Source organism: Phocoena phocoena, chromosome 1 (assembly GCF_963924675.1).
Source record: "Phocoena phocoena chromosome 1, mPhoPho1.1, whole genome shotgun sequence".
NCBI lineage: Eukaryota > Metazoa > Chordata > Mammalia > Artiodactyla > Phocoenidae > Phocoena > Phocoena phocoena.
In genome coordinates this window covers 60,419,067-60,434,689 of record NC_089219.1, presented here as the reverse complement: position 1 = coordinate 60,434,689, position 15,623 = coordinate 60,419,067, and the positions used below count along the sequence as shown (strand labels likewise).

At 35.6% G+C, this 15,623-nt stretch overlaps 1 protein-coding gene across 2 annotated transcripts in view; it reads right to left on the bottom strand.

Annotated features, from left to right (window-relative positions):
* Positions 1–15,623, bottom strand: part of LRRC7 (leucine rich repeat containing 7) — a 391,693-nt gene that overhangs the window by 288,511 nt on the left and 87,559 nt on the right. The gene's annotated exons all lie outside the window — the stretch shown is intronic.

Genomic DNA, 15,623 nt, shown 5'->3' with positions numbered 1-15,623 from the left:
CTGGGTCAGAATTTTTGATTCATTTCTGGAAGAATTATCTTAATGAGATCTTTTCTGTTTGACATTTCTAATTCTGTTTTGCTAAATTTCCACAGATTAAGTCTCTGGTATCCATGACTATGCAATTGGCCCACAGTACATTTAACTGCTGCTTGTTCTTAAATGTAATTCATAATTTATAGGCAAAACAATGTAGTATGTGGTTGTTATTTCTTAACTCATTACCTTTTTAAAAAATAGATTGTGGTGGTTATTACTTAAGATAAAATATGTAGTTTCTTGCTTTTGGCTGACTTGCTTTTGGCTCCTTACAAAGATTATTTGCAATACTTCATGTAGTACTAGGATTTCAATATTCTCCATAGAGATGTTGCTACTTCTTTTTATAAAGTCTAAAAAAAGAGAACTTTGATGGATAGTTTCCACTAACTACTAATTTTCTCTTTAAAAATAGAAAAAAAATATGTCTACACTCATGGCCAAAGTTAATTTAAGTTCTTGTCCAGTCTCCATCATTCTGTTAGGACCATTACACTGCATGCAATGTGGTTAGTTATAGATGCATAGATTTAAAAAAATCAATTGCCTCTTGGCTGATACTGGTAAGATGTATTAACTACTTTTTAGTCTGATTATTATAACCATTTTATGTAAAATTCAGACAAATTATTTTCAAAACTGTTTTTTGCTTTGTAACTTCAAGTCTCATCTCAACTAAATACTCAGTTTATCTCAAGAATTAATAGAGGTCCCTATATTCTTCTTCAATTTTAAATGAAGCCACATCAGGAACAAAAGATTTGGGCACTCCAGAACACCCTATTACATAAAAGAATCCAAGATCCTAAGATCTTGAGAGAGGCTAAGAGCATAGCATTTGGAATCAGATTCATGTAGATTTAATCCCCACTTATCTATTCACTTGCTGTGTAATCTTGGGAAAGTTACCTAATATCTCTGAATTCTATCAATTTCCTCATTTGTAAAATGGGGACAATAACATTGCTTAACTTGAAGGATTGTTGAGAGGATTAAATGAGTTACTATATGTCATCAGTTCTAAGTCTTGCACTTTCTCATGTATTAACATCTTTGCTGTTTGGGATTCATCTTCCAATCAACATTGTTATATCTGTAAGCAATGTTTCTTTTTCCTTAGTGGTACTACAATAACGGTAATGGTGTTTCTTAAAATCAATGGCCTTGGATTTGATGAAAGGAATTACTTGTAAAAGTGTAAAACTGTGTTTGGCATATAGTAAGAGCTTGATAACTGTTAGCAATTACTAATATTTATATGTTAATACAGAAACAGAAATATACCTATATAATCTATTTCTTACTTTTCTAGATGATGAGGTCACTGAAGGCAGGAGTCATGTCTGATTCATCTTGGTCCAACCTGTTTCACCTTTGTATATATTAAAGTGACTAACACAGTGTCTTTTACATAGTGTATGTTGCATAAATATCTTTGAAAGTATACTTAGATAAGTAAAGAGAAAATGAAGAGAGTGCTAAGCTCCAGCTGAGTGGTACTTCACTGGTTTGGAAGTTTCAGATAGATAAACAATCTCAGTGGAATCTAAATTTAATAAACAAGCAGTGAATTCTTGAATATGAGTCATGATGTCTATAAAGTGGCAAAAAAATTAAGAAGGCATTTTAATGATTTTTTCAATATTCAATTTTTTTTTTTTTTTTTTTTTTTTTTTTGCGGTACACAGGCCTCTCACTGCTGTGGCCTCTCCTGCTGTGGAGCACAGGCTCCAGAAGTGCAGGCTCAGCAGCCATGGCTCACGGGCCCAGCCGCTCCGTGGCATGTGGGATCCTCCCGGACCGGGGCGCGAACCCATGTCCCCTGCATCGGCAGGCGGACTCCCAACACTGCGCCACCAGGGAAGCCCAATATTCAAGTTTTGAATGAAAATGATGTAAAGAATGATCATGAAATAGCGGTAATTCTTCAATATAGTATAAAACAGCAACTCTAATAGCTAATGAAAGTAAGACTCAATGACTATGCCAAGGTAAATATCAGATATAATGAAAATACACTGGTAGAGTATCTGTCCTAAGTTATGTTGATGATGGTGACAAGGTTGACTCATGAAAGTATTTCTGGAAGAGGTAATAAAAAATGGATCACCTAAGAGCGAGTACAAAGTAGCCAGATGAAGGCTAAAGAGGGATAATGTTGTATTTGTAGCATCTAAACATTCTCCAAATTCAAAGACTGTGTAACTCAAACTAGTTTCAAATATTTGCTTGACAGCATGAGGCTATTTGGATCATGGAGTGAAATCTCTGCATCCACAACATCTACATGCATTTAAAATATATTTATTGAATACCTATTATATAGTATGGTCTATGTTCAGCACTGAGGGTAAGGATGTGAAAAGATACCCGTCAATTTCTATTTTCAGCAGTATGGTGGACTAAATATTCAAAGAAAAACTTTTTAGTACAGTAAAATCATACACACACACACACACACACACACACACACACACTCCTTTAATGCGTAGGTGAGCTATGGCTGTAAAAGTATAGCTATGGCTATACTGGAATTTCTAAAATTCCAGAATAACAAGAAAATGCTAATACACCGAGTTAAGTGGGTCTGTATTTAGCTTTTGCTTTGGTGGTATCTGTCGGTTTCTGGTGGCTGAAGACTGAGAGTTTTTTTTTGTTGTTGTTGTTTGTTTGTTTTGCAACTGAAAGGACAGAAGACTGCTTGGGATTTGAACAGAGGTTGGAGATTGGCTTAAAGGCCACTGCATACATAGTTGGGTTCTCCTGAGGGTGATACCATCAGTGAGTGAAGTTAAAAAAACAAACTGGGTCCTGCAAAAGGAGTAAGTGGTGAATGCATGACTTTCTCAGTTTTGTCTCGGAGTGAAGCAAGAAGGAAGGAAGGAAGGAAGGAAGGAAGGAAGGAAGGAAGGAAGGAAGAGAGAGAGAGAGGGAGAAAGAAAGAAAGAAAGAAAGAAAGAAAGAAAGAAAGAAAGAAAGAAAGAAAGAAAAGAAAGATAAAAGGAAAGAGGGAGGGAAGGAGGGAAGAGGAAGAAAGGGAGGAAGAAAGGAAGGAGGGAGGGAAGGAAAGTAGGAAGGAAGGAAGGAAGGGAAAAAGAGAGAGTGAGGGAGGGAGCGAGAAAAAAGAAGATAGGGAGAAAAAGAGAGAAAGAACAAATAAAACAAAAACAAAATGTCTAATTGTGGGATTAAAAAGTCAGTGCAAGTCAAAACAGAAAGCAGTATGGTAGTGGCATAAAAATAGATATACAGATCAATGGAGCAGAATTGAGAGCCCAGAAATAAACCCACTCATGTATGGTCAACAAATGTTTGACAAGAGAGCCAGAAAGATGCAATGGGAAAAGGATAGTCTCTTCAATAAATGGTGTTGGGAAAACTTGATAACCATAAGCAGAAAATGAAATTGGACACCTATCTTATACCACTCACAAAAAAATAACTCAAAATGGATTAAAGACTTAAATGTAAGACCTGAAACTGTAGAATTCCTAGAAGAAAACATAGGAAAAAATCTCCTTGACATTGGTTTTGGCAAAGATTTTTGTGTATGATACAAAAAGCAAAGTCAACAAAAGCAAAAATGAACAAGTAGGACTACATCAAACTAAAAAGTTTGTGCAGAGCAAAAGAAACAATCAGCAAAAATAAAAAGGTAACCTCTGGAGTGGGAGAAAATACCTGCAAACCATTTATCTGAAAAGGGGTTAATATCCAAAATACACATGAAACTCATACAACTCAATAGTAAAAAATAATCTAATTAAAAAAATGGGCAAAATATTTGAATAGACACTTTTCCAAAGAAGACATACAGATAGCCAATAGGTATATGAAAAGATGCTTGTCATCACCAGTCATCAGGGAAATGCAAATCAATATCACAATGAGATAAGAACTCACACCTGCTGTCATCAAAAAGACCAGAAACAACAAGTGTTGGCAAGGGTGTGGAGGAAAGGGAACCTGTGTACATTACTGGTGGGAATGTAATTGGCACAGCCATCATGAAAAACAGCATGGAGGTTCCTCAAAATATTAAAAATAGAATCACCATATGATACAGTAATCCCACTTCTGCATGTATATCCAAAAGAAATAAAAACACTATCTCAAAGACGTATCTGCACCCCCATTTCACTGCAGACAAGACATGGAAACAACCTAAGGGCCCATCAGTAGATGAATGGATAAAGATGTGAGATCTATACATACGTATATATATATATGCACTACACTATCCATGAACGGCTGAATTCTCAGATCCGGAACCATGGATCTGGAGAGCCAACTATGGGACTTAAGCATCCACAGATTTTGGTATCCATGGCAGGTCCTGAAGTCAATCCCTCACAGATACCGAGGGAAGACTATATACAGATTTACAGCTGTCTGGGGGTTTACGCCCCTAACTCCCATGTTGTTTAAGAGTCAACTGTTTAAGAGTCAACTGAGATATTATTCATCCATAAAAAACATAAAAATTCTGTCTTTTATCACAAAATGGATGGACCTTGAAGGCATTATGCTAAATGAAATAAATCAGATAAAGACAAATATTTACTGTATGATCTCCCTTATATGTGGAATCTGAAAAAGCTGAACTCATAGAAATAGAGAGTAGGATGGTGATTGTCAGAAGCTGGGGGGTGGGAGAAATGGGAAAATGCTGGTTAAAGGGCACAAATTCCCAGCTATAAGATAAATAAGATCTTGGGAGCTAATGCACAGCATAGTGACTATAATTATCAACACTGTATTATATACTTGAAAGTTTTTAAGAAAGTAGATCTTAAATGTTATCAGCACACACACACAAACTGTAATTATGTGAAGGGATTGAGATGTGGTACCCTATTGGTAACTTACTACCTTATTGTGGTAATCATTTTGCAATATATACATGTATCTAATCATCACATCGTACATTTTAAACTTACGTATGTTACATGTCAATAATATCTCAGTAAAGCTGGGGAAAATCAACGTAGAACTAAAATTCTGAACAACAGAGGCTTATGTATCAGAAAAAAGGGAAACAAAAACATTCTTAGATTTTTGCATAGTTTGGGAGGAGGGTAAAGACACTAATTAACTTTAGATTAAAATTAAATATGCATGCTAAAATTTCTAGGGTAACAATTAAAGAAATATAAATAAGGTGTATGATTTCCTAGTGGGTAGAAACAAAATAAATGGAATGAGATAGAGAAGAAAAGACCTTTAATACACATAAGTAAATATTTACATATAATAATCTTTAATATATATAAGTAAATACTTCGAAGAAATAAGACGGATAAAAATGAAGAGTAGAATGGGATAAATTAATACAAATATACCAATAGCTACCATTAATAAATATGGATTAATCTCTCCAATTAAAAAAATGACTATCAGAGTGGACTAAAATTAAACATAATCAAGTTATATCCTATTACCAGTGATACACCCAAAACTTGATGGAAAAATGATAAAACTGGCAAAATTAACCAAAAGAAAGCTAATGCAGCAATACTGATTTAAAGCAAAATGCATTAATAGAGATATAGTCACTTTATGTTAGTAAACACTTCAGCTCACCAGGAATATATAATTCTAAACTTGTATGCACCTAGTATCATAGCTTTAAAATAGTTAAAGAAAAATTTGACATATCTACAAGGAGATATTGCAAATATACTATCATAATAGGGTATTTTAACACATATCTCTCAGTAATTAATTTAAAACAGATAAAAATAAAAGAAAAGGTACAGAAGAATTGATGGCCACTAGCTTGTCCTAGTGGACACGTATAGAACATTAAACTCAACTACTATAGAGTATTTTTTTAAAAAGCATATATGAAAACCTTGTGATTAACCATGTACTAGATAGACATAAAGGAAGGCTCAACAAACTTAAAAGAATTAGTAATAAAAAGACCAAAATCTTGGACCATAATGCAATTGTTATAAATGATTAACCAAAAGATAGCTTTAAAAGCTTCTATATTTGGATATATATATAAAATTAAATTTAATAATCCCGGGTCAGAGAAGAAATCACACTGGAAATTACAAAATATGAGCAAATAATAACAAAATGTTAGCAAATAATAACAAAATATTACCCGTCTAAAATGGCAGAATATAGCTAGAGTAATTGGCAGTAAATTGTAGCCTGAAATGCTTACATTAGGAGAGATAATCAGGTGAAAATGAATGAGTTAAGCATGCAGCTTAAGAAGACAGAAAAAATGTTAACAGAATGTAGAAGGGAAGCAACAATAAAGAAGAGTCCCTTGCAACTCACAGTGGTCTATGAAGTAGGAAAGCTAGAGATTCTGAAACAAGTCCCAGATTGGGAGCTCCTCAAACAGAGGGAACACGTCTTTTCCAGGTCACTGCATGTATCTTATGATAGTTTTTGTCTTTTTAATTTTTTTTACTATGAAATCTAAATACACAAGAGTGTATATAATATGTATTTTTTAAAATTATGATGATAAAATAAAGAGCCATACTCCTCAATCCAGTTTAAGAAAGCTACTTTATTCTCCTCCCAATCATATCCCTTTGTCACCTACCTGATCCACCAAAAAACAACCAATTTCTCATTCTCTCACTTTTTACCACAGTTCTAGTAATCCTCAATATAGATACTGTTTACATTTGTCTGTTATTTTTTAAAATATCAAAATTTGATATTTTCAGACTATTTTTCCAATCTGTGGTATGTAAAATGGTAACATATTTTATCTATTACTAAAAAAATTGAACACCTTTTTCTGTTTTATTCATTTGAAAAAGTTCATCACATATTCTGAATATGAATTTTTGGACAGTTCTCTCAATATATGGCTCATCATTCCATTCTTTTTATGGTAGTTTTGATAAAAAGACATTTACAATAGTCAAATTTATCTCTCAGTTTGAATGTGTGCAGATGGTCTCCTATTTTTTCCCTACCTAAAAGTTTTAATGCTTTGATTTGACTCATTTGGAATTTATTTTTGAGAATGATGTGAGGCAAAGATCCATTCTTTTCTCTTTACAGATGACCAGTTGTTCCATTTTAAAAATAGGTCATTAATTTGTCCACTGATTTGCAAGACAAGTTCTGTTGGATTTCCACATAAGTACGGGTCAGTCTTTGGACTTTCTATTTCTAGTCCACTGGTCTATTTGTCTATCTCTCATTCCAGCTGGGTCACCAGAAATCTAAGACTCTGATTTGTGTTTGTGCCAGAGAAGAACGGGGAAGGAATATAGAGAATTCCTGGAGAAGGAAGAAACAGTCCATCTAGGCTTTGAGAGAGAAGTTCTATGAGCAGAAGGTAGGGTGGGAAAGTAGGGGTAGATTGGGAAGCACAGAGCAGTTCAGGAAGTTGTAAGAGGAGGAAAGGACCAGAGGTATGTTAGGAATGGCAAAAAATTAAAAGTGACTCTAAGCTTTGTGGAGGGGGATAGAAAATGCAGATTTCAGTCAGAAAGTGAAAGGGTTTCAGAGTCAGGGCTTTATCCCACAGGAGGTGTTCAGATGGTGATTTTTAATCATTTTTGAGTCAACCTTACTGATACTCTCTCCAGAAACACACACACACACACACATTTGCAGCCAATTTCAAGGAGCCTGCAAATCACTGGAAGCCCATGCATGGTTCTGTGGACCAGGTTAAGGACCTCTGTGATAGGTCATGCCATGTGACTTCTAAAAAGGCAAATGTGATCAGGTCCATCTCCTGCTTATACTTTTTCAGTGGCTCTCTCCTCTCTTCAGGACAAAGTCCACGTTTCTTAATATGGCTTTCAATGTCCTTTACCTCTACAGAGTCTTATCTTGTTATTCCCCTGTCTCTTGTCTTTTTCTCATACCTTCCCACCTACCATCCTGCATGACCACATATCCAGACACACTGAGCAGCTGCCAGTTTCTGTATCCACCATGTTCTGCTTTGCCTTTGTAAATGCCAGGTCTCCAGCTGAAGCTTTTTTCCACCTCGCCCTATCTCACCTCCCTTCTACCGTCTTTTCCAAGCTCAGGCCCTCTCACCTTTCTGGTCACAGCTTAAGACTGGTTTACATGCTCCATTTGTGTACTTTCATAACATTCTGTATTTATCTCTATTGAAGCCTGGATGCCCCTGTTTTGGGATTACTAGACCGTAAGCTTCTTTAGTTTCTGCAGCATCTGCTGTGTATAATGTAATGCCTGACACGTTGTACTTTCTCAGTATATAGTTTTTCTTTCATGAAAATTGTTCGGCAGGGGAGTGGCAAATAATAAGATAGTGCCATTTCTTAAGTGCCTATTATATAGGTGCAAGGCACTAACTTAGGTTTTATAGTATATGATCTACTTCTTGTGACAATGTTGTAAGGAAGGTATTATTATTTCTACTTTGCAGATGAGAAAACTCGGGAGGTTAACTTTTACAAGGTCATATATGTAGGAAGTGCCAGAGCCAGCATTCAAATTCAGTTTTGTCTGGTACAAAGCCATTTCTACTTCAGTGCATTGTTCCCTCTGTACCATCAGATCTGTGCTTGGAAGAGACAATAGTGATGACTGACAACAGCTGGTGGCTGTCTAGGAGGGGAAAGTGAATGAGATAGGGGGAGTCTTCCACCCATAATAATGGTCCTACGGGGGTTAGAGGAGAAGACTCAAATTCAGTGACTATCTTTTGACAGCAAAAATCTAAATTAGAGTAAATCTGAGTATATGTTATAGCACTTTGCTAACCCTGAAGTGCTACATAAATGCAAAGTATTATAATTTGGATTAGCATTTTATTATCACCTTTACACTCAGGCTTGGAAAATTAAGGACACAGTGACGACATCATGAATGTGAATGACTGGATCTCAAAACATAGTTCCTTAGAAAAAAATAAGATAGGGTGTTTATTTTTTCCACTACAAATTTAAAAAGCATTAGTTGCTTGTGAATTGTAAAGAGACAAACCCTTTTCCTGAGAAGTTTCATGTAAGATTATAAATATTCAATGAAACGGTTATTGATGCCCTATGTTGGCACAAGTGGATTCCACCAGGGAAAAGAACTAATTGTCTAATGAGTTGGCATTACTGAATGGCTGGTTTCTTAGAAGTTCTTCCTTTGAATTCCTTTAAAATTATTCAGGCTACAGTGTTTCCAAATTCATTTGAAAGCTGTTTCAAAGAAATAATTATTTTGTACACATTACAATAAAATGTTTAAAAATTCTTTAGTTTAATACAAATGTTAATAATTACCTTTAGTTAGAAAAGAGCCAACTCAAAAATAATAGAATAAAAATAGTTTTAATGTATGCACTTGGTGAAATTGTAGGCTTCTAAATATGACATTCATTCACTTCTTTCTTTACTTCCTCTCTCTTTCCTTCCTTCCTCCCTTCCCTCTCTCCTTCCTTTTCTTCCTTTCTTCTTCCTTTCTTTCCTGCCCATTTCCCTTCCTTCCTGACTGCTTATATTCAGTGAGTACTTCTTGAACATCTACTTAGTGACAGACACAGCACCAGGACCCAAAGAAGAATAACAAAGTATCCCCTTCCTCAAGAATACAGTCACCTAGCGGTTATAAATATACACAAAAAATAAGATGCAATGTAGTAAATACTAGGTAAATACTACAACAGAGAGAGGGCTTTGCAAAGTGCATATTATTCCAAAAGAAACATTCCTAGACTTTGCCCTTAACCTAGAGAATTTGGATGCTTGGATTTGTGTGCCTTTTCAACGATTCTACACTGCTCTCTCACGTTATCATCCACCTTGTAGAGGTTCATAAGCAGGAAAGGGACTGATTCAGATATTTGTTTTTGAGAAACTGGCACCTGTGACCAGAAGGAGGCAGAAGAACAATGAGAAAACATCTAGGTGAAAAATAATGAGAATATTAGTTAAGGCACTGTCAGGAAGAGTGAGGCACTCTGAGAGGAGAAATCATTAAGACTTGGTGCCAGTAATACATGGGCAGTAAAGGGAGGGAGGATTTTGTGGTCCAACAACACTTTAAGGTCTCCAGTAGTAGTGGAGTTGTGGGCCGGTGTGGGAGGTATGGAGCTGGACAAATGCTGGTAGCATCAAATAAGATTGAGGCTGTAGGGGAAGGGAACACTTATAATCCCTTCTAGTGCATTTTAGCAATATTGGATGTATTGCAGAGACAAGATCTTTTCTTCCCTGGAGAAAGATGGCAACTACAATAAATACTCAGGCATTTCATCCTAGAAAACAATAAATATTATTGCCGCTGTTTTAAAAATACAGATCTTTTCAGCAACAATTTGCCCATTGGTGGTGTTGAATCATTTCTCCCTTTGGAACAGCAAGTTTATTTTACCATTTTTCAGTGTCTTAGAAGGAAGGGAATATATCTGTTTTATTGGAATAAGAGTTATCTGTTTGAATATATAAGACATAGCACCTTGCCTTACCCATTCTGCTTGATAACAATTTTCATTTAAAATTTTTAAAATGAATATATTTTTTAATTTACATATTAATGATTACTTCACTTGATGATACAAGCTTATAAAACCAGGAAAGAAATAGGAAGAGTGAAAAGCTGGATATAAAAGCTCTATAAATGTTCTTAATTTTGATGTAGCTTAATGGCTGCTAAGAGTTTGGGGTAAAATCTTGTTATCTCTATAGTACTTAAGACAAGTGATGTGTGTCCTTTGGGATTTTCTTTTGTTGCTTTTTTAATAATTACTAGTTGGTAAAAAAAATTTTGGTTAATTAACATTTATAAAAGTATTGGCTTTGTCTTTAGAGAGTAATCAATATAGTGTGTGAACAACTGGGTTGAATGGCATTAATTTAGACCTTCATATTAGTATAAGCTGATATATATGTATATATACATATATAGATATTAGTGTAAGCTGGTATATATATATATTTAAAAGTTTTTAATGTCTATGCCCTAATCAGTTCTAGGTACTAAAACCCTAACCTGTGCTGACTAGCTCTGCCTAGGTCAGTAAGCCAAAGAGAAGATGGCTAATGGTATAGCTGCAGTCTCTTTTTCACTTATAGTCATAATGAAAAGGTTATAAACTTTGAAAGCAAACAGACCTAGATTTGAATTCTGATTTCATGGTTAACAGGTGACATGCTATTGAGCAAGTTCCATACATTTTCTCCAAGGCTCAATTTATCATTTAAAAAGCCCAACTAGACTGTGCCCTAATCTTATCTTTAAAAATGCGTTTCTGCCAAGCCGACTTCCTTGACCCTCCAGCATAACAAGATGAGCTGTCTCTCTACTGTGGTTGTGTATAATCTTGTGGACATATTTCTACAATCCACTTTTGCAAAATCAAATTCTTTATGCAACAAATATTCAGTGAGATCTAACTTTGAACCAAACATTGTGTTTCCTGTCGAAACAAAGATTAAATAGACATAGTCCCATATTTTAGTGTCTTTCTCCTTCGATCTTATTTCCCCAGAGTAGAGTAGGTATTCAGCAAATATATATTGAATGAATAACTACAACAGGTTTGGTGAGTGTAATTGTAGAATTGTACACATGGTAATACGTAGGCACAGAGGACAGTTCAATAACCATGCCAGCGAGTGAAGCATGAAGATTGTAGGAGAAGGTGACAACTGAGATGAACCTTGAAGTAGCATGTGAGGCAGAGAAAACAGGATGAGCTTAGCGGCAAGAAAGAGCTTTGTGTTTCAGGAACACTTCCTGTGAGAGCAAGAGTAAGAGATTGGAGAGGCAAGTTGTAGCTGGACCATGGGAGGTCTCCTATTAGCATTACATGCTCAGTTGTGTGGTTTTTTTTTCCTGCAAGTTAGAGAGGAGACAGGGGATGGGCTTAACCTTGGGGGTAGTCTGGTCATATTTACATTTAGATCTACCACTGTTGGCTGTGTGAAGAATAAATTGGGATAAAGAAAATCAGGTTTAAGACACATCATCAATAAGGAGACTGTTTCATTAGTCTGTTGAGAGATGATGAGGGCCTGACAAACCCTCTGTTCATAGGGTGGAGAGAGCAGGTTTAGGAAATATTTAGGTGGCAAAGGTGATAGGACTTGGCCACTGATGTGATGTGGAAGGTGAGTAAGTAGGAAGAGTAAAAATTGACAGGGTCCTGGCACTGGGACTGAATGGATGGTCACCAACTGAAACAGAGAATATAGGACAGGAGACAGGTTTCTAGGGGGAAATGAGAAGTGCTGAGTGTAAATATTCAAGTAGGCCCAGAACACACATTTAATCTGAGGACTGAGGGGTAGGGCTGAGCTGCCACAAGAGATTTGTGAGTCTTCAGTACAGTGGCTGAAAACGTGAGGATGGATGAGTGCAATAATCTAAAGAAAACAAGAAGCTCCTTCCTCCTCTCCCTTGAAGTTGTTATTGTAAAAGTCACAAATGAAACTTCATTGTCCCGTTTAATGGATTATCTAGTTTTTGCCTTACTTGGCCTCCCTATTCCATTTGACCATGTCATCACTCCTTCCTTAGAAGCCTTCACTCACTCAGTTCCGTGACTATGCTTCTAAACAGAGTTCCCACTTCTGTCTGCCAGCACCTCCCCACGTCCCGCCCTGCTGGCCTTGGTTCTGCTCCAGTTCTCGGGAGGCAGTTTCCCTGCAGGCTGATGGCAGCATTTCACGGGCAGTGAAGAAGCAGCCACCATGAATGTTAATGAGTAAATTCACGTGGTGAACATATATGCAAGCGTTTATGCAGTCAGTTCTTAATTATTTAGAACAAAGAAAGAGAAACTTTATTCCTATTAAAGGCCACTGCCACACAGAAAAGAGATAACTGAGAGCCATGGGACTTAAATTCAACACAATTAACCTTTTTTGCCACCTTAAAAAAAAAAAAAAAAAGAGAACAAACGTTTATCATCCACTTCAAATTTAAAGAAAACAGAAAACTCTCTAGGTAGTCAAGTAGCATGCACACATGCCAAAATGAAAAATCAACAGCAAGGCTACACTGTTATCAGGAAATCAAGAAACAGCAAAAAGGTTCTAAAGAGAGAGAGAGACTATTGTCATTTTCTGGAATCTCTGGTCAAGATTCAACTCATGTATTGCTGTTTTGGGTTCATTACAGAAACAGCAAACCATCTCTTTGTATTCTATACAAAGGATAAAATCTCTAGGATTTTGTTAAAATTAATTTTCACATAAATTTTGAAAGAAAAGATATCTGCAAAATATTTTCTCTCTTTTTATATCACTAATAATTTAGAAAAGAAAATAACTTCCTTTTTGCAAAGTGATACTATCATTTCTCATTTTATAGAAGAAAGTCAAGTTTTTGGTTTTCTTTATGGTATTACAGCTCATAAAAATCGCCAACATTTGTTGAAGATTTTATGCTTTGCCAGGCCCCATACTCACTTCACATACATTATGTTATTTAATCTATAACAATGAAGAAAAATTACCACAAGGTCAGTAGTTAACAAAAATAAGATGTAGGTAAAACAGTCCAACAAGGTAGATGGTATCTCCTAGATGGGGGAGAAACTGAGATTGAAAACCTTCCCCAAACTCAACTTCAAATTTAAATCTGCCTGATTCTAAACCTCTACAGCTTTCCACTACACCAGACATTTCACTGCTAATTGCTCTTCATCTCAGCAACTAGAGTTCTAGTGAAATTTTGGAGCTGACCTTTGAAGTTAAATATACCATCCAGCAGGCAAAAACTGTGAGCTTACATTATTCATATCCTTGGCTTCTCTTCTTTTCCATCAGCACTCAGCACCTGACTGTTCACAATCTATGGAGTCTAGTCAAGGGCCTCTTCACCATCTATATCAGCACCTCTAACAACAGAATACAGCCAAAACAATTTTTTGTCTTCATAATTCAGATGAATTTTGTGTTTGATTCCATAACATATTCACTTTTCTCTCTTAGAAATCTTTTACTTCATTGTCAACCTAGAAAAATGTACTACATGTATGCTATAGTAGATGCTAACATATCTGTACTAATTTTTGGAAGCAAATGTTCACATGTTGATTTTTGCATATTACTATAGGTCAGTTTTATGTTAGGTCAACTTCATTGTAATCACACTGACATAATCCTATGTTTCTATATCAAATTGAGAATAGCCTGACTTCCCAGGAGTCCCTGGTCAAGAATTCGATCATGAAATTGTTCTAAGCCTCATAAACACTCTAGAGAAATTATTTCTCTAGAAATTTAGAGGATCAATATATAGAAAACCAAGCAAATAAAAATGAAGCAAATTTACGAAAAAAAAATACACTAGAGAAATAATCCTCCATCAATTTCCTAAAGGCTGATTTCATTCTGGGAGTCCAAATTGCTGCATTAGTAGAATGCTCTCTCTGATTTAGAACCACTTCATATACTAAGGACGTAGCTGGGAAATGAATAATACTAAAACCTGTATTAATCAGTTAACTATTATAAGAACAATTGAAAAGAATAGATAGCAGATACTGACCCTCCTTTATAAATTTACATTTTCATTTTTTATGTCATTTAATTTGCTCAAATGATACCTTATAATTTACTTGAGCATCAGACTTTCACATTTACCAATGTGTCTTATGGATCATTTTCAAAAGAAAGTATCATAATATGGTCAGATTTGGTCAATGCTACCAAAAGGTTAACCCCTGGTGCTTCTTCTATTCCAGACTCAATTCTCTTATTTTTCTTTTTATTATTTTGAAATTAATTTTTATTTTTATAAAAGCATTATATCAATTCATTGCATCTTACCGTTTGCATCTTATCATTCCTCCTCTAAAGGTAGTTGCTTTAAACTGTTTAAGATACTATTTCTTGTATTTTCGTCTATATTTCTAGAGAACACAATGTGTTTTTACTTCTTGCTTATCAATTGCAGACATTGCCTATTTATTTCATATATTGCAGTTGAAAAGTCATATCACTTTGCACCACCACAACCACCATCACTCTCTTTTTCTTCATCTTCTCAGTATACTTACATCTGAATTTTTGGTTAAATCGGTAATGTTTGTTTGCACATTGTGTTTGTTTTTTACTCATAAAATTTTTTTTTCCCCTGAAGTTTCTTCACTTTTTATTTGCTTGGTTTTCTATGCATATATCTTTAATTGTTTCCAAATGCTCCAGCAGCTCTGTCAAATGCCCAACAGTTATATTTCAAAATGCTAAAGCACATCAGATTTTGCTAGACCCACATTTTATTCTGGAGGACTTTACTCCTGCACCCAGTATAGCCAGCTTCAGTATGGGCAGATAGCTCTGTCACTGTGATGCACACATGGCTTCCACAGATACTCATTTGCTACTCCACTGAATTGGGCTCTGGTTTCCTGGATCTCATACCTTCCTTCTTTTGGTTCACTTTCACATCCTCTAGTAGAAAACTGGGAGTCACCTGTGACTCATTTTTCTCCTTACCCAGAAATCAAGATATCAAACAGATGACCAAGCCCAGTAAATTCTGCCTCCCCAAATCCTCTCCAATATGTGTCCATTGTGTAATCTTTAGGGTCACTACCCTGGGCCAGGCCACCATCACCTCTCAGATTCCTACAAGCTCTGCCTAACTGGTCTCCTTGCCTCTGGGCTTAACCT